The 22,302-nt window shown below is 45.3% G+C and overlaps 1 protein-coding gene across 4 annotated transcripts in view; it reads left to right on the top strand.

The window, feature by feature from the left end:
• Positions 1-1,310: 1,310 nt before the first annotated feature.
• abat (4-aminobutyrate aminotransferase) overlaps positions 1,311-22,302 on the top strand; it is a 364,265-nt gene continuing 343,273 nt past the window's right edge. For 2 of the 4 annotated variants that reach the window (XM_086000870.1, XM_086000866.1), the window contains exon 1: positions 1,419-1,528. The gene's annotated coding sequence lies outside the window, so the exon portion shown is untranslated. The other 2 variants (XM_086000868.1, XM_086000869.1) reach the window with 2 other exon arrangements.

Below are 22,302 nucleotides of genomic sequence, written 5' to 3'. Positions count from 1 at the left end.
GTGGGATCGCTTAGCCCTATCTATAGCATGCTGCTTCCGCTTTTTAGCATGCATGTAGTCCTGTGTTGCAGCTTCCCCAGGTTGGCACTTCATTTTTAGGCACGCCTGGTGCTGCTCCTGGCATGCTCTTCTACACTCCTTATTGAACCAGGGTTGGTCCCCTGGCTTGGTGGTAATGGTAGAGTGAGGGATATGCCAGGCCATGAGCCTGTGGGCTTTCAGCCAGTTTTCAATCCAACACAGTAGGATTCCATAATTCCAAAAGATTCAATTTTATAGAGGAGTTTCTTATGCGGTATCTTATCAAATGCGTTCTGAAAGTCCAGGTAGATGATATCTACCGGGTTTCACTTATCAACGGTCATTTCAAATTGTAGTTCACTGTGCGGAAGCACTTTAAAATTGTATGATGTGAGATGCATATATTCCATCAAGTGGGGAATCACAGTTAATGTAAACTTGCATCCTAATAATCTTGGCTGGACCATGATGGAACTGCCAAGTCGAAGCGAGCCTGTCTGTTCTCTTCCCCTTCCCCTCTTTAACAGGAGGGAAATTTGGAGGACAAATCATTTTGCCTCACTTTTGCACAATTGCTGGAAGTTCTTTATATTTGCAGGTGCCTGGCAGGTTTTTGCTTAACATAAGGAACAGAAATAACCTGCTAGCAATTCAATAAATACAGAAAACCATTGACCTCAGTAACAAACTGTCATAAAATGACTTGCACATTATTTTACCAAATTTTAGCAGAAGTGCACAATGATTCGATGATAAGCTAATGTTACTGATCATATTTGCTGTGAATGATTGTTTTGGAAATACAATGCTCTGAAGACCACGTTGCAATAGTTGACATTGAGGCAGTCCATTATTTGCTGCATCAGGAAATTTCCCAAACGCCAATTGGGACCATGCCAGTAATTATTTTTTCAGAGCAGGCTGTTTCTCGCCCTTGTGTGTGAATACTCCCACCAGTATGATGGCCCGTTCTATAAAATGGGATGATAAACACTATGGAGAGGAAAAAAGCCGGGAACAATTTGTGTGGGGAGAGAGCTGCAGTGGCATTGCTTTTGATGCACTGTGACGTGAAAAGTCATTGTGATGATGCATGTAAACAATCTTCCCTAAATCTCCCTGTGCTGTTCAATGCAACATGTCCCTTTCGTCGGATATGTGAATTATTTTATTTTGCAACTGATACAAACAGAACTTTACGTAAAGCAAAATGTGCGCACGGCTGTTTTATGTTTAACCCAGTACTGTCAGACCGAGGGAACGCAGCGGGGCTTTGTGTCATAAAAAGAGCATGAAAAGTGACAGTGGCTTGTTTGTTAGTCACTGCAGGGCTGGGACCTCATTGGTTAAGACACTCTTACGCCCAAATCGCGGTTTTGACAGTTCGGTGAGTTTGTGCAGCGACTGGGAGCTAATCATTAAAAGGCGCTGCTTACAATAACTGCTGTCTGACACCTTCGCCGCACTCAGCCCTCAGCTGCGAATGCTGATTCACGTCTGAGGCAAGGTAAGCGCCCGCCGCCTGCTTTCGGAGCTGCCAGTGGAGCCAGGGCATGTTTTCGCTGCTGATTGCAGGGCAAGAGGCGGCGGTGTCGGTGCGCCGCTGCGCTCCCGTTAGCCCGCGGGGGGGCAGTGATTCTTGGTGCTGATGGGGTTTTTGTTTCTCTTCTTGTTGTTGTTGTTGTTGTAATCCAGGGCTGTGTGCTTCTTGGCTCTCCGGCGAGCAGGAACCGGCTGATGGTGGTTCGGGGTTGCGTTGCGCCAGTGCAGAGGCAATGAGCGGACTGCGTGCGCTCAGCCCGCTCAGTATACCCATCCTTTCAGCTTTTGTTCAGAATAAAGACCCGAGAGTTCCGGCGGGTCCCAACGAACGGGCTAATGAATTGGAATTGCTAGTTTGCAGTGACATCTTTTTAATACGTTTCCCGGTGAGTTGGTAGAGTCCGATCACAATCTTGAGAACATTTACAGCTATAGGGAAACACACATTTTCAAAAGACTTGATGTACGCACGGAGTTGTTTATCCGAAGCATTGGGCCGAATGTATATATCGCACTAAATGGAAAGCCTCGCTCAAACGCAGTTACACCGCAGTTCAAGAGGTACAAATGTTGATGGAAAGTGAGGTTGTTTACAAGGATCGAACATCAAGACATGATGGTAAAACCGCCATGAAAATGATGTGCAATTATCTCTTCCCTCCCCCCTTCAAAAAGCACTTATTTGTGCCCCTTGGCATGACTGTAGTCCTGAGTAAGTAACTCCACTTTTTAGATGTCAAATAATTCTATAATGAAAACTGAACCCCGTCTTCTCTAATTTCGCTCCTATCTCCCCTCTCTCCAATCTCCAAGCTCATCTTGTCCACCTTGACCCACTTCTTGGCCCCATTCCCACTAAACTGCTGACCACCCACCTTTCCCAGTGCTAGCTGATACTGTGACTGGTTCTCATTCCTCAGGTACAGTCCCCCTTCCTTTAAAAACCGTCATCATCTCCCCGCTCCCATAAAAATCCACCCTCGACCCCTCTGCCCTTGCAAACTACCATCCCAACTCCAAGCTCCCTTTTCTCTCCAAAGACCTTGACTGTGTTGTCGCCTTCTAAATGAGACCAAAACATTGCTAGCGTTTAATATGGATTGGACAGAGGAAAAATTTGGTTGGTTAGTGCCTCCAGGGGGCGCTAACAGGGCGCTAGGAAGTTAGCGCCTGAGCGCGGCGATTTTAGCACCGCTCACGAAATTGACCAGTCGTTTTGCGGCGGCGCTAAACACTACTGCCACGATCTCCTGCACTCGCAGATTGTGACATCAGTCAAGCGTGTAACGCCCCGGACCGGATATTGAGTTGCGCCCCCTGGAACGACAGGTAGAGGGGAATGTTTTCAAGTCGGGAAGGGGCTGGGGGAGCGCTATTTAAAGGCGGGCGCTTCCTGCCTTTTCTTATTGGCAACATTTTTGGTTTTAACCTAAAAGTTAAGGGCCTAGAAATTCAGTATAGCCACTTTTGGGGTGGTAAAGTCGGACGGCCGCTAAAGTTTGCGCCCGGCGCAAAGTCGAGCCCCCTTCGCCGATATTCAGTCGCATCGCCCTAAGAGGTTGCTGCTGCGCTAAAGCAGGCAATGCACGACTATCATTAGGCGCTAAGCCGGTGGCCCGGGGCGAAACCCCGGAAGTCAGGCACAGGGCAGGTGCGGCGAGCTGCTGATTGACGGCAGACACTCTGGCGCCGGTGAGCTCTTAAAGGGGGAGGGTGCATTTGTGTTTTTGCAAGGCCGACATTAGTTCCTCCTCCTCCTCCTGTGTTGAGCCAAACCAGAAGATCCATCTCTCACGAAAAGGAGTGTTGCAACACGGCTGCCGTTTCTAGTGCAGGGGAAGTGCCCTTTAATTTGCGCTCCCCGTGGCCCGCATCGGCTGAGCAACGTTCCACTCAACAGTCGTTAGGGCCGCCCGGCGCACAATGGGGCGGCGCGAGTGAAGTTCCGGTTCCGGGCGCACAAAGGGCGTTGCACGACGAAATGATGTCATGATCTGCACGCGCAGATGAGCGCGCGCAATGACTTTGCGCCGGCGCTAAATGTCTACTGAAGTTGGGGCGAGGCACAGATCGCGCTGCGCCCGGGCGCAAAGCGCCTAGCGCTCGAGATCTACTCCTCCTAAGGCGCTAACGGCTGGCGCAGCCAACTGAATTTCTAGGCCAAGGAGTTTTGGCCCTCAGCACCACTTTTGAGGTTCCTAAGTGCCGAGCTCTTTCCCTGGGCCTATCCATTAGTGCTTTTGAAGCCTCTCCAGGCTGAGATTCAAGGCTGCAATGAGCAGGGTGTGGCTGGCCAGCAAGATGGCCCCTCCCCTTTAAGAACTGGACAGTGCCAGTCTGGCTTCCATGGTAATTGGCATCACCTGAGCTTCGGTAGTGTTCTGAGGTAGCGCCTCGCTCCCTGATGTTTGCGCCTTAAGAGAGGTGTGTAGCGCCTGATTTAGCACTCAAATCACCTCCAGTGGTGATAGAGGCGAATTTTGCAGTTGTAGGCGATAATTAGCGCCGGGCACTAAACTTTGCGCCCGGCTGATATTAGTGCCCCAAAATGGGCGATACTGAATTTTCCCTTTAGGTTTCTTCGAAATGGTCTGTTATATAGTGTAACCTATGGATGTGTGTGTGTTTCTTTAAACTATAGTCTAAGGATGTTTATACACTACTGTTAGCCTGTGTAATTCCACTGTTTAATGTATTTATATATTAAAAACTAGTTGTCTAGGAATCTGGCTGAGGAACTGACTGGTGGGAAAGGAATCAGTGGCAGTCACTGTCATAGCATGGGAAGGGTTGATTGAAACTGTTGTAATATCTTGGTGAAGTGATATACTGACACAGAACCTGTTCAAAGGTATGAAAACTTGCAGTTTTGATACTACAGAGAGCAGTGCTGTATATGTGTGTAATATATTTTTTTTCAATGTGAAGATTGCAAGCTGGTTGGAGTGTATTGTGAAGCTGTAACAAATGTGAAGGATTTTGGTGCCACTTCGACCGCATGAGTTTTCCTTTTCCTTTTTATGAATGCAACTTGAATCATAAAACAGTCCTTATGCACACTCTTGCAGCAATTTGTTTTCTCTCCCTGCATAGGAACACTAAGATAAATTCCAGCATCGCTACCATCACTCTGTCTGAAACTAGCTAACTCCACATGGACTGGCAATCAAACTTGAGGTTTTCTTAGTCTGTATGGCTCATAGCATTCTAGGCAATATATTAATCTATTGAGCTGCAGGAGCGAACATTGTTTTTGTATTTACAAGTAAGAATGATACTTATCAATACTTTATATGGAACCTAAGTTGAGGGCAAATGCCAAAATCTGTAGGATAGGGAATATGGAGAAGGTTAGAGTTGCAATGGAAGAGTTAGTGATGCTGTTAACTTATACTGTGAAGAATGTATTGTAAACCTATACACCAAAAGCTCAAGGTAACCTTTGCTTTAAAAGAGGACTAGGTGTAAGTGCAATGAGTGGTGAGTACTTGCACCTACTGTCAATCTTGTGTGATGCAATATCAAGCTCATTTTTAATAAATCGGATGTTGCCAGAGTCTCTTGTCAAGCGCTTGGGTGTGGTAACCATTTAGTAAAGCATGTGGGAAAGAATGATGTCACAAGAGTTTCCTTTGCAGTGTGTCTGCTCCAAAGGATTGAAAATGCAGGTTTTGACTTGCTGATAGTTTATTTACAGTGTTTTTTTTTACTGCCTGAGCAATTTGTTTTTAACAGTTAAAAAACTTGAGCATTCCATAATGAGATAGTAATCAAAACAAAACCCACTTTTTTCATTACTGTGCGACAAACATGCTGCAAAGAATTTCTCCTGCCATATGTCAACCTGGCAGGTACACGCTCCACTAAAATGATTCAAACAGCGAGTTCTACGGGGGGGAACCTTGTAAACTTGACAACATGAGAAACAAATGTAACACTGATGGGATTGACATAGGTTTTATGTGCATGCCTTAAAGTGGTGGAACCTTGTGAGGCGCAATGCCGCCGTCGGGACCATGCACACAGTGGGTGGGTGGGTGGTTCATTGATGCATTGCCCATGATTTTTCATCAGTGAATGGAAAAGCATGGGCAGTGCACCAACAATTTTCTGATAAGTTGCAGGGCTTTGGAAAGTTCCAAGGATAAATAGAACCATAAAAATTACAGCACAGAAGCAGGTTGTTTGTCTATATGTAGCTAATTTCCTTTTAAAGTTATGTTATTGTTTTGGTGTCAATAGCCACTTGTGGTAAACCATTCCATGTTCTAATAATCCACTGTGTGAAAAAAAATCTTCTAATGCCTTCCCTCATTCTTCTGTTGTTGATCCTATGTCTATACCCACCTTGTTATCGATTCACAAATCAGTGGAAAGATTTTTTTCACTGTTTACCCTGTCAAAACCTTTCATAGTTCCGAAAGCCTCTATTAGATTCCTTCTTAGCCACCTCTGTTCCAATGAGGGGAAAATAAACAATTTGAGTCTTTTTTTATGTAACCTGTCATTCCTGATGCTGTAACATTTCCATGGAGCAAATATCTGACCTAGGGTGATCGGAACTCCTCTGTGACCTAATTAATGACTTGTAGAAATTAAACATCACTTTGTTGCCTTTATATTCAATGGCCCCGTATGTAAAATCCAGAATCCCATTTTCCTATTTTATGGTCTTTTCCACTTGCACTCCATCTTAAAAATATCTACACCTATAGCTTCCTCTGTTTCTCCATCCTGTTAGGAACCATTCCATTTAGAATGTATTTTCTTCCACTTTCCCCCCCCCCAAATATATTACTACACATTTCTCTGCATTGAACTGCTTCTGCCACCTATCTGATTACTCCACAATCCTATCTTATGAATCTCCTGCATTCTTCCTCATTGTTTTTCATGTTTCCTAGTTTGGTATCATTAGCAAACTTCAATATCATTCCTCTTGTTTCTTTGTCCCAAGCCATTTCTATAAATGGAAAACAAATGAGATCCTAGTACAGATCTCTGAGCCAAATAATGTCCTCACCTGATGTTCACACACACATACTTTCCAATAGAGTCACAGGAGAGGGAACCCTGACTGATCTAGTCCAAGGGCGGTGAGGCCAATTTTAATACCTTTATTGCAGTCCTGGTCGAGATCAGCTATCTCAGTATAGAGCAGGAACATAAGAACATAACCGCATAAGAATTAGGAACAGGAGTAGGCCATACGGACCCTCGAGCCTGCTCCACCATTCAGTAAGATCATGGCTGATCTTTGAACTTAACTCCACTTTCCCGCCCGATCCCCATATCCCTTGATTCCCTTAGTGCCCAAGAATCTATCGATCTCTGTCTTGAATATATTCAACGACTGAGCACCCACAGCCCTCTGGGGTAGAGAATTGCAAATGTTCACAACCCTCTGAGTGAAGAAATTCCTCCTCATCTCAGTCCTAAAAGACCGATCCCTTATTCTGAGTCTTTGCCTTCGAGTTCTAGACTCTCCAACCAAGGGAAATAATCACTCAGCATCTACCCTGTCAAGCCCTCTAAGAACGTTATACATTTCAATGAGATCATCTCTCATTCTTCTAAACTCCAGAGAGTATAGTCGCAAGCTACTCAATCTCTTTTCTCAAAAGACAACCCTCTCATCCCAGGGATCAATCTAGTGAACCTTCACTGCACTGCCTCTAAGGCAAGTATGCCCTTCCTCAGATAAGGAGACCAAAACTGTGCACAGTACTCCAGGTGTGGTCTCACCAAGGCCCTGTACAATTGTAGTAAGACTTCCTTACTCTTGTACTCCAACCAACTTGCAATAAAGGCCAACATGCTATTTGCCTTCCTAATTGCCTGCTGTACCTGCATGCTAACTTTCTGTGTTTCCTGTACAAGGACACTTAAATCTCTCTGAATACCAACATTTAATATTTTCTCACCATTTAAAAAAATTCTGTTTTTCTATTCTCCCTACCAAAGTGAATAACCTCACATTATACTCCATCTGCCACCTTATTGCCCACTCACTTAACCTGCCTATATCCCTTTGCAGGCTCTTTGTGTCCTCCTCACAGCTTACTTTCCCACCTAGCTTTGTCAGCAAACTTGGATACATTGCACTCGGTCCCTTTATCTAAGTCATTATTATAGATTGTAAATAGCTGAGGCCCAAGCACTGATCCTTGCGGCACCCCAGTAGTTACAGCCTGCCAACCTGAAAATTACCCATTTATCGCTACTCTCTGTTTTCTGTCCGTTAACCAATCCTCTATCCATGCTAATATATTACCCAAAACCCCACGATCCCTTATCTTGCATAGCAACCTTTTATGTGGTACCTTATCGAAGCTCCTTATGTGGCACCTTTCCACGAGGAGCCAAACGTACGATCTGTCTGGTCTGTACGGCTCAATACCACACTGAGGTGTGCATTTAAATATTTTAAAAATGTAATTATATAAATAATATTATCTAAAGGTGGACTGTAACCTGTCCCTAAATCTCAGCAAATTGCACATCTGTGTGACAGGGACTGGTAAAAAATGGAAAAGAGGTGCAGCTCCCCAATATTTATAGGCAAATTTATTAAAAATGTTATATAAAAAAATATTCTTAATTTCTCATTAGAACATGAGGCGAGGAATAAAGCATTCTAGGTAGATAATCCATTGTGAAGCTCTTGACCTTTTTTAAATATCACTATGTCTTTCAAATGTCAGTGCACAAAATGCATTGCTCTCCTGTCATAATCTCAACAAGGATATTAGCTGCTGGACTGTAATGTTTATGCTGGTGCGCACAGATCCAACATACGCTGAACAGTACATTAAAAAAAAATCCCCTCCTTTCCCATGCCGAATCACCAAGCCTTTGCACCAGCCACATAACTTGCTTCAGCAACCTGCACATTGCAGAATGCAGCAATGTTTAAACTATTTTGCATTTCATTTTGAAGCCTTCAAATTTAAAATATTCCTTGTGCCAGGGCTCCATTGATGGTTCGGTGCGGGCAATACAATGGTCTCAGTGTCTCTAAGCTAGAGAGAAGGAAAAAGGCCAGAATCCCTGCTTCTGCTTCCTGACCCCTGCGAGAAAGCAGGTGGATAACAGGCAACTGAATTGGGCTTGATTATGATGCCCCTCAACTCTAACTTCTGCATGAAGATTTAGAGTGACGCTGCCAAAATGAAACTAAATTCTTTCTATGTTCTAATAAGAATAAAAAGCCGATAAAATCCCAGGGCATGATCATTTGCATCCCAGAGCACTTGAAAGCCGATAAATCCCCAGGGCCTGATAATTTGCATCCCAGAGTATTAAAAGAGGTAGCCATGGAAATAGTGGATGCATTGTTTGTCACCTTCTAAAATTCTATAGATTATGGAACAGTTCCTGCAGATTGGAGGGTGGCAAATGTAACCCCACTATTTAAAAAAGGAGGGAGAGAGAAAACCGGGAACTACAGACCGGTTAGCCTAACATCAGTAGTAGGGAAAATGCTAGAGTCTATTATAAAGGATGTGATAACAGGACACTTAGAAAATATCAACTGGATTAGACAAAGTCAAAATTGGATTTATGAAAGGGAAATTGTGTTTGACAAACCTACTGGAGTTTTTTTGAGGATGTAACTGGTAGAATAGACAAGGGAGAACCAGTGGATGTGGCGTATTTGGATTTTCAGAAGGCCTTTGATAAAGTCCCACATAAGAGAATAGTGTGCAAGATTAAAGCACATGGGATTGGGGGTAATATACTGGCATGGATTGAAAGTTGGTTAACAGACAGGAAACAGAGAGTAGGAATAAATGGGTCTTTTTCGGGGTGGCAGGCGGTGACTAGTGGGGTACCGCAGGGAGCAGTGCTTGGGCCCCAGCTATTCACAATATATATCAATGATTTGGATGAGGGAACCAAATGTAATATTTCAAAGTTTGCTGATGGCACAAAACTAGGTGGGATTGTGAGTTGTGAGGAGGATGCAAAGAGCTTCAAGGCGATTTAGACAAGTTGAGTGAGTGGGCAAAGACATGGCAGATGCAGTATAACGTGGATAAATGTGAAGTTATCCACTTCGGTAGGAAAAATAGAAATCAGAGTATTATTTAAATGGTGATAGATTGGAAAATGTTGATGTACAAAAGGACCTGGGTGTCCTTGTACACCAGTCACTGAAAGCAAACATGCAAGTGCAGCAAGCAGTTAGGAAGACAAATGGCATGTTGGCCTTCATTGCAAGCGGATTTGAGTACAGGAGCAAGGATGTCTTAATACAGTTATACAGGGCCTTGGTGAGACCACACCTGGAGTACTGTGTGCAGTTTTGGTCTCCTTACCTAAGAAAGGATATACTTGCCATAGAGGGAGTGCAGCGAAGGTGCACCAGACTGATTCCTGGGATGGCAGGACTGTCGTATGAGGAGAGATTGGGTCGACTAGGCCTGTATTCTCTAGAGTTTAGAAGAATGTGAGGTGATCTCATGGAAACGTATAAAATTCTGACAGGGCTAGACAGACTGGATGCAGGGAGGATGTTTCCCATGGCTGGGGGGTCTAGAACAAGGGGTTACAGTCTCAGGATACGGAGTAGGACATTTAGGACTGAGATGAGGAGAATTTTTTTCACTCAGAGGGTGGTGAACCTGTGGAATTCTCTACCACAGAAGGCTGTGGAGGCCAAGTCACTGAATATATTTAAGAAGAAGATCGATAGATTTCTAGACACAAAAGACATCAAGGGGTATGGGGAGAGAGCGGGAATATGGTATTGAGATAGACGATCAGCCATGATCATATTGAATGGTGGAGCAGGCTCAAAGGGCTGAATGGCCTACTCCTGCTCCTATTTTTCTATGTTTCTATGTTTCTAAGAATAAGCTGACCACTGTACGTGCATGATATGAATGAATAATTGTTTTTCAGAGTAATGTAGAAATTCTGCCAGTACAGTTTTGAGTCTCCCTCAACTTCCAGCTGGGTTTCAGTTGTGCTGCTTGATTTAGCTATCTGTTTTAATACTCTCCCATAGGGCAGTTTTCAGAGCACTGATAGCCTCAGTGGAACTGCTTCAGTAAGAGCAGTCTGCAATATGAACATCCAGTCATACGTTTATTTTCATGGTAATGGTTTTACTGCATTTGTGTGGCGTGTTGCAATGTCATGTTTTCCTAACCACAACATTTGTAAATGTTCGTGTTACAGCTGGTGAGTGCACAGAGCTTCAGCGTATACCCCTGGTGTCTGCTAGGTAGATATGTTCCTGTGTTTTCTGCCATACTGCATTGGGAAATTATGCTAATGTATCAAACCATGGTTAGACCACACTTAGAGTACTGTGTACAGTTCTGGTCGCCATATTGTGAAAAGGATATAGAGCACTGGAGAGGGTGCAGAGAAGATTTACAAGGATGATACCAGAAATGCAAGGGTATACATATCAGGAAAGGATGAGTAGGCTGGGTCTCTTTTCTCTTGAAAAAAGAAGGCTGAGGGGTGACCTAATAGAGGTCTTCAAAATTATGAAAGGTTTTGATAGAGTGGATACAGAGAAAGTGTTTCCACTTGTGGGGAAGAGCATAACTAGAGGCCATCAATATAAGATAGTCACCAAGAAATCAAATCGGGAATTCGGAAGAAACTTCTTCACCCAAAGAGTGGTGAGAATGTGGAACTCGCTACCACAGGGAGTGGTTGAAGTGAATAGTATAGATGCATTTAAGGGGAGGCTAGACAAGCATACGAGGGAGAAGGGAATAGAGGATTACGCTGATAGAGTTAGATGAGGAAAGACAGGAGGAGGCTCGAGTGAAGCATAAACACTGGCATGGACTGGTTGGGCCGAATGGCCTGTTTCTGTGCTGTACATCCAATGTAATCCTATGCTTTGATCCTGATGATACTTATGAGAACCTTTCTCATTGTATTAAATCAAGTTAACTGCCGTTTGGAATAGACTATCATAGTATGGCTGTGGCGAGTTTTCAAAATGAATATGAAGCTCTGACATTGTCCAAGAGAGCACAGATTCACTCATAGCTCAGCACAATATCCTTGCCTAATCTTAAAACAATCGGTTCATATGAAGCCACTGAGAAGCACTACAAAAATGACATTTAGTTTGCAAAATGCTAGAAAATTTATTTTAGATTGTGTTATATTTAACATTACTGAGTTAAAGGCCGCCATGAAAACCATGCACTGTTACCTAACCTTGACATCCAGTTTTGAATGAGCCGCAGTTTCCTTTAGCTGAACATTGCCTTCCACTTCACTCCCCACAACAAACTCCATATCCTTCCCGCCAGTTCCATCCCCTTCCTCACCCACTACCTCAGGCTGAACTAGACTGTTCGTAACCTCGGCATCCAATTCATCCCCGGGCTGAGCTTCCGCCCACATATCCTCGCCATCACAAAAGCTGTCTATTTCCACCTCCGTAACATTGCTCGCCTCTGTCCCTACATCAGCCCATCAGCCGCTGAAATGTTCCATGCCTGTGTCACCTCCAGGCTCGACAACTCTAATGTGCTCCTGTCCAGACTCCCATTCTACACCTTCAGTAAACTTCAGTTCATCCATAACTCTGATGCCCATATCATATCCCACACCAAGTTCTGCTCATCTATCATCTCTGTCCTTACTGGTCTGCATTGGATCCCAATCCCCTAGTGCCTCAAATGTAAAATTCACGTTCTTATTTTTAAATCCCTATCATGGCATCGCCATTCCCCATCTCTGTAACTTCGTCCAGATCTCCTGCCCAAACTCTCCATTCCGCTGGCTCTAGCCTCTTGTGTGCTGCCCCCCTCCTCCACCTCACTTTTCTTCATCCCACTATTGGCAGCATTGCTGCCCAGACTCAACACTCTGGAAACGGCTCCCTAAGCCCTTCCACCTTGCCACCTCAATCTCTTCCTTTAAGACCCTCCCTAAAACCCAACTCTTTTGGTCACATCTCCTAATATCTCCATCTTTGGCTCAGCATCTATTCTTTAGATTATGCCTTTCTGAAGTGCTTTGGAATGTTTTTCTACCTTAAAGGTGTTATATAAATGCAAGTTGTTGTTGTAAATTTCTTTTTTACCCCACTGCCTGACCCACCAAAAGATTCTGTGCATCAGATGGTAATTTCCACAAAGGAAATATTAAAATCCCATCAACAGCCCCCAAATATTTTGGCTGATCTTAATTCTTTTGTAGTTCTACTAATTTTTCAACCTTTTTTGTTGCAAGATTGGATAACCAAAATCTGAAATAAGTATTTCATTCAGAAATATATGAGGTATCGTCAACATATCTGTGTATCCCAGTGAGAATCAATCTAATCCGTTCAGAGGTGTACCCATCACCACTTGATCAACAACAACAACAACTTGCATTTATGTAGTGTTTTTAATGTAGTAAAACGTCGCAAGGTGCTTATCATTCAACATCAACACACGATAGAGCAAGATCCAATAGGATTGGCATCTTTCAGGCCTGTTTCAACAAGCTAGCATTCTAATGTCCTTTGCTTACACAGTGGTGTGATAAGACTTCTCTCTGACTTTCAGTCATCTGTTTTATAGGTAGTGATGGGTTTTAAAGTGATTCCTAAATCTAACTGGATTGGTGATATTTTGACATGTATGTAATATTTTTTCCACATGGTGTATCATGGTACATGCCCAATATTACTAAAACAGTAATGTTCCTTCTTTGCTGACAAGTGTATATACCAGGATTGGTTTAAATGGAGGACATGACTAAATAATTCAATGTATTGATCACCTGAACTACATATAAGAACATAAGAAATAAGAGCAGGTGTAGGCCATACGGCCCCTCGAGCCTGCTCCGCCATTCAATAAGATCATGGCTGATCATCGACCTCAACTCCACTTTCCTGCCGATCTCCATAGCCCTTGATTCCCCTAGAGTCCAAAAATCTATCTGTCTCAGCCTTGAATATACTCAACGACTCAGCATCCACAGCCCATTGGGGTAGAGAATTCCAAAGATTCACACCCCTCTGAGTGAAGAAATTCCTCCTCATCTCGGTCTTAAATGGCCTACCCCTTATCCTGAGACTCTTCCCCCTAGTTCTAGACACTCCAGTCAGAGGAAACAACCTCTCAGCATCTATAATATAATTTATCATTAATTTTTTATTTGTATTTGTAGAAATAAGGCTGGAAACTTGTGGACCTTTACAATTTTGAAATTTAAGTTTGCAATTTTACCATCCATAATTCATTATTTGACTTACTTCAATTGAACAAAATGTCTAAGTCTAACACAGGATTGAAGCAAAATATGTAATCCAGTACCTGAGAACGTGTAATGTAGTTTTAAGAGTACATATTACTTTGCAAATTGCATTCAGGATACAAATAATTGTATTCTAAAAACAAGGACAATTGAGAGAATCTTGATGCTAACTGAGTTCTTGAATGGTATTTTGTTCTTTTCCCCAGAGGATTAAAGAATTTGTATGTAGTACAGAGTATATGCATTGGGGTAATTCTGTCCCATTTTAATAATTGTAGCTTTTTTCTTGGGGGGTTTTCCATATTTGTTACCATGGAAATAATATGATGGCTCTGTCGAGTGTCACCACATCAACTGGAATATCGGGTTTAATTTTCCTTTACAGTATACTATTTTCTCTTTGTGCTATGGTTACCATAGTGATGTATTAGTGAGACTGTTGATTTATCTCTCATTCCTCCAAGCAACAGTTAAAGGACTAGGATTTCTGTTTTGCACATTGCACAAAATTTATCTGTTGAGGTTTTCAAACGATTAATTGAGAGCAAGTTTTCACTTGTTGAAAACTTATTTTTTTAAATCTTCCATAGACTACTCTATTTTTGTATTCTATAATATTAAACTCATGTGTAAAGCAGTGAAAGATTGATATTGTCGTGTATGTAATTTTTGCTACTTGATTATGAAGAAAGTGGAATGTTTAAGGAGACAGTAACAGGACATTTGGATAAACATAATTTAATAGGACAAAGTCAGCATGGTTTTATGAAGGGGAAGTCATGTTTGACAAATTTGCTGGAGTTCTTTGAGGAAGTAACATATAGGGTGGATAAAGGGGAACCAGTGGACGTAGTGTATTTGACAAGGTGCCACACAAAAGATTATTGCTTAAGATAAAAAATCACAGGATTGGGGGTAATATTCTGGCATGGATAGAGGATTGGCTATCTAACAGAAGGCAGAGAGTTGGGATAAATGGTTCATTCTCAGACTGGCAATCAGTAACTAGTGGTGTTCCGCAGGGGTCAGTGCTGGGTCCCCAACTCTTTACAATCTATATTAACGATTTGGAGGAGGGGACCGAGTGTAACATATCAAAGTTTGCAGATGATACTAAGATGGGAGGGAAAGTAGTGAGTGAGGAGGACATAAAAAACCTGCAAGGGGACATAGACAGGCTAAGTAAGTGGGCAGAGATTTGGCAGATGGAATACAATACTGGAAAGTGTGAGGTTATGCACTTTGGCAGGAAAAATCGTAGAGCAAGTTATTATCTTAATGGCAAGAAACTGGAAAGTACTGAAGTACAAAGGGATCTGGGGGTCCTGGTGCACGAAACTCAAAAGGTTAGTATGCAGGTGCAGCAAGTGATTAAGAAGGCCAATGGAATGTTGGCTTTCATTGCTAGGGGGATAGAATATAAAAATAGGGAGGTATTGCTTCAGTTGTACAAGGTATTGGTGAGACCGCACCTGGAATACTGCATACAGTTTTGGTGTCCATACTTAAGAAAATACATACTTGCTCTCGAGTCAGTACAAAGAAGGTTCACTCGGTTAATCCTGGGGATGAGGGGATGGACATATGAGGAGAGGTTGAGTAGATTAGGACTCTACTCATTGGAGTTCAGAAAAATGAGAGGCGATCTTATTGAAACATATAAGATTGTGAAGGGGTTGGATCGGGTGGATGCGGGGAGGATGTTCCCGATGATGGGTGAAACTAGAACTAGGGGGCATAGTCTTAGAATAAGGGGCTGCTCTTTCAAAACTGAGATGAGGAGGAACTACTTCACTCAGAGGGTGGTAGGTCCATGGAATATGCTGCCCCAAAAAGCTGTAGAAGCTACATCATTACATAAATTTAAAACAGAAATAGACAGTTTCCTAGAAGTAAAGGGAATTAAGGGTTACAGGGAGCGGGCAGGAATTTGGACATGAGTCTAGGTTCGGATCGGTCATGGCCCTGTGGGTAGTGGAGCAGGCCCAGGGGCCATGTAGCCTGATCCTGCTCCTATTTCGTGTGTCTAATTCTGTTAGATTCAGGAGATGGTTCTGTGATAGTAGATTGGCGGTTAGGATCAGATCAGCCATGATCTTATTGAATGGCGGAGCAGGCTCGAGGGGCCGATTGGCCTACTCCTGCTCCTATTTCTTATGTTCTTGTGTTTATTTTGTAGTCATCGGGCATATTGTTTGGTAATTTATATACTCTGAAGTAAATATTTTACCGCTATCAGATCTTCTGTGGCATTGCTCATGGTAAGGAACATAGGAAGAAATATAGGAACAGGAGTTGGCCATTCTGCCCCTCGAGCCTGTTCTGTAATTCAATTGGATCATGGCTGACCTGTATCTACCTGCTTTGGTTCCCTAACTCTTAATCCCCTTGCCTAACAAAAATCTATCAAACTCAGTTCTGAAATTTTCAGTTGACCTAGCCTCAACAACTTCTTGGGGGAGTGAGTTCCAGACCTGTGTGAAGAAGTGCTTCCTGATATCATTCATAAATGGCCGAACTCTAATTTTAAGGTTATGCCCCCTTGTTCGGGACTCCATCTGTTATATCCATGTATCTTAATATTGTGTCCTTCAATAATCAGACAACAGACTGCAGGGAACGATCAACAGGTGTTTGCAGAATGAGGGTTCAAACTGCAACTGACTGTACAGATCACTACTCAGGGTTTATATACAGGTGTAGTCACTGCCGGTACTACAGGATACAGGAGCTGTAAAAAGTAGTTCTCCCCCTTAAAGGTACATACATTACAATTCCTCCCCTTTTAGATTAACAGTACCATAACACTCATTTAACAATTAAATATCAAACTAATTACAATTAACACTTTTAACATGCAACATTAACTGAAAATAGTCTATTTATAAATTCAGTCTTTGGGGAGGCTTCCTGATTCTTTCTGGATAACGCCTTTCCCGAGTGTCTCGCTCTTGGTGCGGAGGCGATTCTAACACCCTGTCGTCAGTTGATTCATCAGCTTCCAATGCTATTGTTTCTGAGGTAGATGCGACCTGTACGTCGGGTTCCTCACCAGGTACGTATGGCCGAGACATGGGGTTGACTCGTTCCTGTGACTCTAGGATCTGGTCAGCATGGCGTCTCACAATGTTCTCCCCAACATCCACTGTGTACATTAGTGGCCCCTGCCGTGTGCATATCGTTCCTGGCTGCCATTTCTCTGTTAGGTAGTCGCGGGCCAAGACTGGTTGCCCTACATTGAAGCTCCTTGTCGGCTTCTCATTGATGTGCTGGAATTGCTTACTCTCAACATCTCTTCATACATTTAGTCTGAGCAAATCCAGACGAGATCTCAACCTTCGGTTAAAGAACATCATGGCCGGGGCCTGGTTGGTGACTGCATGTGTCGCATTTCTGTAGGCTAACAGGAAATTGTCCACCTTATGCTGCAGTGGAATGTCGTCATCGCACATGGCCTTTACTGCTTTTTTAAAGGTTTGTACGAACCTCTCAGCCAATCCATTTGTGGCTGGATGATACGGGGCGGATGTGTAATGCCTTACCCCATTCCTTTTCATAAATCTTCGAAACACTTTGGACACAAGCTGTGGTCCGTTATCAGAGCAAATCTGCTCTGGCAAGCCGTTCCTGGCAAAAATGGTCCGTAGGACTGCAATAGTTTTCTCCGTGGTGGTGGAGGACATTTTGATCACCTCAGGCCATTTCGAGTGCGCATCCGCGGCTATTAAAAACATTGAGTCCATGAATGGACCAGCAAAATCAATATGCACCCGTTGCCATGGAGATGAGGGCCACTCCCATGGGTGTAGAGGGGCATGTGGTGGTGCATTTTGGACCTTCTGGCATCCTGAGCAGCTCTTTTGTCAGGTCCTCGATTTGCTGATCGATCCCCGGCCACCACACATAAGCCCTAGCAAGGCTTTTCATTTTCACCCCTCCCAGATGACCTTCGTGAAGCTCATTGAGCACTCTCTCCCTTAACTTGGGTGGAATTACCACTCGGGATCCACACATCAAGGTCCCCTGGCATACTGACAGCTGTTCTCTTCTGGATGAGAATGCTGGCAACAGTGAGTCTCCATGTGCTGGCCATCCCTTCACCGTCAAATCATATACCCGAGACAGTGTCGGGTCATTTCGGATCTCCTTCTCTATACCAGCGTTAGTTACTGGCAAGCATTCAATTATAGTCGAATGAAATATTTCGACAGGATCCACTGCTGGTGCTTCCTCCGCATTAGGCAGTGGCAGGCGTGATAGCCCATCAGTGTTTCCATGCTGTTTCGTGCCCTTATACTCGATTTCATATTGGTGCGCCCCTAGAAAAAGGGACCATCTTTGTAGCCGTTGCGCAGTCATCACCGGAACGCCCTTCTTTGGATTAAGATGGAGACAAGTGGTTGGTGGTCAGTCAGCAAGGTGAGCTTCTGCCCGTGCAGATAGTGACTGAACTTTTTCACTCCCCACACTAGGCTGAGGGCCTCCCTGTCAATCTGGGCATAGTTACGCTCGGCTGAGGTTAGTGACCGAGACGCAAAGGCTACTGGCCTCTCCGAGCCATCTGGGAATTTGTGCAACAGCAGCGCTCCAATACCATAGGATGATGCATCACATGCCAACCGAATTGGTAGTGCTGGGTTGAAATGAGCCAACACCTCTTTTGATGTGATCAATGCTTTGCTCTTCTGGAAAGCTCGTTCACATTCGTCACTCCACTTCCATGGTACCCCCGTTTGCAGTAGGGTGTTCAGTGGGTGTAGTACTGTAGACAAATTTGGCAAGAACTTATGGTAGTAGTTCACCAGCCCGAGGAACGACCTCAGTTGTGACACATTTTCCGGTGCTGGAGCCTTGGCTACTGCCTCAATCTTTTCAGGGGACTTATGTAACCCCTCTTTATCAATAACGTGGCCATAATACGAGATCTGCTTCTGGAAAAACTCGCATTTGTGGCGATTAGCTCGTAGCCCATATTCCTTCAATCTAGTGAGCACCTGCTCCAGGTTGGTGAGGTGATCACTGTCATTTTCGCCCGTGACCAGGATGTCGTCCAAATAACACTGGGTCCCTGGGATCCCTTGCAGGACTTGTTCCATTGCCCTTTGCCAAATAGCCGGAGCTGATGCTACCCCGAACACCAGCCGGTTGTATTGGTAGAGACATTTATGAGTGTTGATCGTGAGGTACTGTTTCGAGGCTTCTTCTACCTCCATTTGCAGGTACGCCTGGGCCAGATCAATCTTAGTGAAGCGTTTCCCTCCAGATAGCGAGGCGAAAATATCTTCAATCTGCGGAAGCGGATATTGTACAGTGTGAAGGACTGGGTTCACTGTCACCTTAAAGTCCCCACAGATGCGAACCTTCTTTGGTTCCCCAGGCGTATTACTCAACGACCTCTTCATTACAAGAACGATGGGTGTAGCCTGTGATGAAATATATGCCTTCATCAGCCCTTGTGTTTTACCTGCTTTGTATTGTGTGTACCGCCCCCTTTTTCCTATTGTGTGTATTGGCTACGCCCCTGTCTTTTGTCATATAAAGGTCTCAAGAGCTGTATGAGTCATTCTATCAGACGAACTCGATGTGTAAAGACCTGCAACGTTCTTAGTGATTAAAAGCCTTTAGTTGAATCCTTTAAACTCCTTGTCTTTGAGTTATCGATGGCACATCAATTTTAATCACTAAAACACCAAGATGGATCGACTCCTGAAACCAGAGCGCTTGGATCTGGACCCCCATGCCTCAGACGCAGCCACACAGTTCGGACACTGGTTCCAATGCTTCGAATTTTTCATTGCAAACTCATCCACCGCCATAGCAGCCGCTACCGCCACCGGAGACGTGAAACTGGGAATCCTGCGAAACTGGGTGAGCCATCGGGTCTCCCCTCTCATCCAAGATGCCACCAGCTATGGGGATGCCTGCACCATTCTGAAGGCCCACTACGTGCGGCCAATAAACGAGGTGTACGCCAGGCCTCTTCTGTCTACTCGCATGCAGCGGCATGGTGAGTCACTAGAGGACTTTATGCTAAGCCTAAAAGTACTGGGCAGAGACTGTAACTGTAAGGCCGTGTCTGCCATCGTGTACACGGAGGAGCTGATCCGAGACTCCTTTATTGCGGGCCTCAGTTCAAATTACATTCGGCAGAACCAGTTTGAAAAGGAGGGACTGGACTTAAAACAGGCTATGGGTATAGCGCGATCGCTGGATATGGCCCAGAGGAACTCTGAATCCTGTTCCTCAGGCCACGCGGCCCACTCCGCCTCGTGCGCGCCGTGGGGGCCGCCATCTTGGAAGCCATCTTCACCTCCCAGGTCTCAGGCCAGCCCAGCACCATCGGAGCCCCAGCCCCCACCCAGGAGCCCCACTACTGCCGTGATGCTGCATCGGGGCCCGAAATGCTACTTCTGCGGCCAGGACAAACACTCCAGGCATCTGTGCCCAGCGAAGGGCACCACCTGTTTTAAATGCGGGAAGAAAGGACATTTCAGCAAAGTCTGCAGAGGGAACCCCGCCTCCAACTCCACCACCGCCGCGTGCGCGCCGTGGGAGCGGCCATCTTGGACGCCATTTTGTCCACCCTCATGGAATCCACCATCTTGCCCCGACTACACGGACCTCCAGGACCCACTGGTGGCCTCGATCACAGTGGATCAATCCAGGCCGCATCCGTTGTCTAAATCGATGATGGACATAGAGGTAAACGGGAACAAGGTTAAATGCTTGATTGACTGCGGGAGCACCAAAAGCTTTATTCATCCTAGCCTGGTAAAACGACTTTCACTAACGATAGTCCCCACACAGGGCAAAATCGCCATGGCTGATAAGACTCATACCTCAAAAATTACAGGTTTCTGCGCGGTTATGTTGTCGGTAAAAGGCATTGATTACAGAGATTTTAAACTATTGATAATGCCAGATCTCTGTGTGAGCGTGATCTTGGGTCTGGACTTCCAGTGCCACCACCAAAGTATCACGCTTACCTACGGTGGGTCCCAGCCGCCCCTCACAGTGTGCGGTCTGGCTACCCTGAAGGTCAAGCCGCCCTCTCTGTTCGCCAACCTCGCACCCAACTGTCGACCCATAGCGACCAAGAGTAGGCGGTACAGCTGGGAGGATAGACGGTTCATTGCGTCAGAAGTAGAAAGACTCAAGCGGGAGGGTATCATCGAATGCAGTACCAGCCCGTGGCGTGCCCAGGTAGTAGTAGTTAAGGGTAGCGAAAAGAAGCGGATGGTGATAGATTATAGCCAGACGGTTAATCTATACACCCAGCTAGACGCCTACCCTCTGCCCTGCATAGCGGATATGGTTAACCAAATCGCGCAATACCGGGTGTTTTCCACCATCGACCTAAAATCGGCATACCACCAGCTCCCCATTAGGCCGGAGGACCGTCCATACACCGCCTTCGAGGCGAACGGACGCCTCTACCACTTCCTCAGAGTCCCCTTTGGGGTAACGAACGGGGTCTCGGTCTTCCAGCGGGAGATGGCCCGCATGGTCGATGAGAACCAGTTAACAGCCACCTACCCATACCTAGACAACGTCACCATCTGCGGCCACGACCAGCAAGACCACGACTCGAACCTCGCGAGATTTCTGAAAACCGCCCTCAGACTCAATCTCACCTACAACGAGGATAAGTATGTCTTTAGCACCACGCGCCTCTGTATCCTGGGCTGCGTGGTGGAAAACGGGGAAATCGGTCCGGACTCCGACCGATTGCGCCCCTACGGGAGCTACCCCTACCAAACACTCCCAAGGCCCTGAAAAGGTGCCTGGGGTTCTTCTCCTATTACGCCCAATGGGTCCCCAATTATTCCGACAAGGCCCGTCCCCTCCTGAAATCAATGTCCTTCCCGCTCACGGCCGAGGCCCACGCCGCCTTCAACAGCATTAAACACGACATTGAGAAGGCCGCGCTGCGGGCAGTGGACGAAAACATCCCTTTCCAGGTCGAAAGCGATGCGTCCGACTTCGCTTTAGCAGCCACCCTCAACCAGGATGGGCGGCCCGTAGCCTTTTTCTCAAGAACCCTCCAAGGGCCCGAGATCAGGCACTCCTCGGTAGAGAAGGAGGCCCAGGCCATAGTGGAGGCAGTGCGGCACTGGAGGCACTACCTAGCCGGCAAACGCTTCACCCTGCTTACCGACCAGCGGTCGGTAGCCTTCATGTTTAACAACAAACAGAGGGGGAAGATCAAGAACGACAAAATTCTCAGGTGGCGGATCGAACTCTCCACGTTTGAGTACGACATAATATATAGGCCGGGGGCCCTCAACGAATCCCCCGACGCCCTATCACGAGGGATGTGTGCCACCATCCAGGGGGACAGGCTACAGGGCCTCCACAATGGCCTCTGCCACCCGGGGGTCACCCGGCTATTCCACTTTATAAAATCCCGTAACCTGCCCTATTCCATCGAGGAGGTCCGGTCTATGACCAGGGACTGCCGCACCTGTGCGGAATGCAAGCTCCGTTTTTTCAGGCCCGACCGAG

The sequence above is a fragment of the Somniosus microcephalus genome, chromosome 11 (genome assembly GCF_052327205.1).
Source record: "Somniosus microcephalus isolate GS21.2 chromosome 11, FLI_Smic_1.0, whole genome shotgun sequence".
Lineage (NCBI taxonomy): Eukaryota > Metazoa > Chordata > Chondrichthyes > Squaliformes > Somniosidae > Somniosus > Somniosus microcephalus.
Note: the sequence above shows the minus strand (reverse complement) of the source record. Positions and strands in the feature narration are given on the sequence as shown.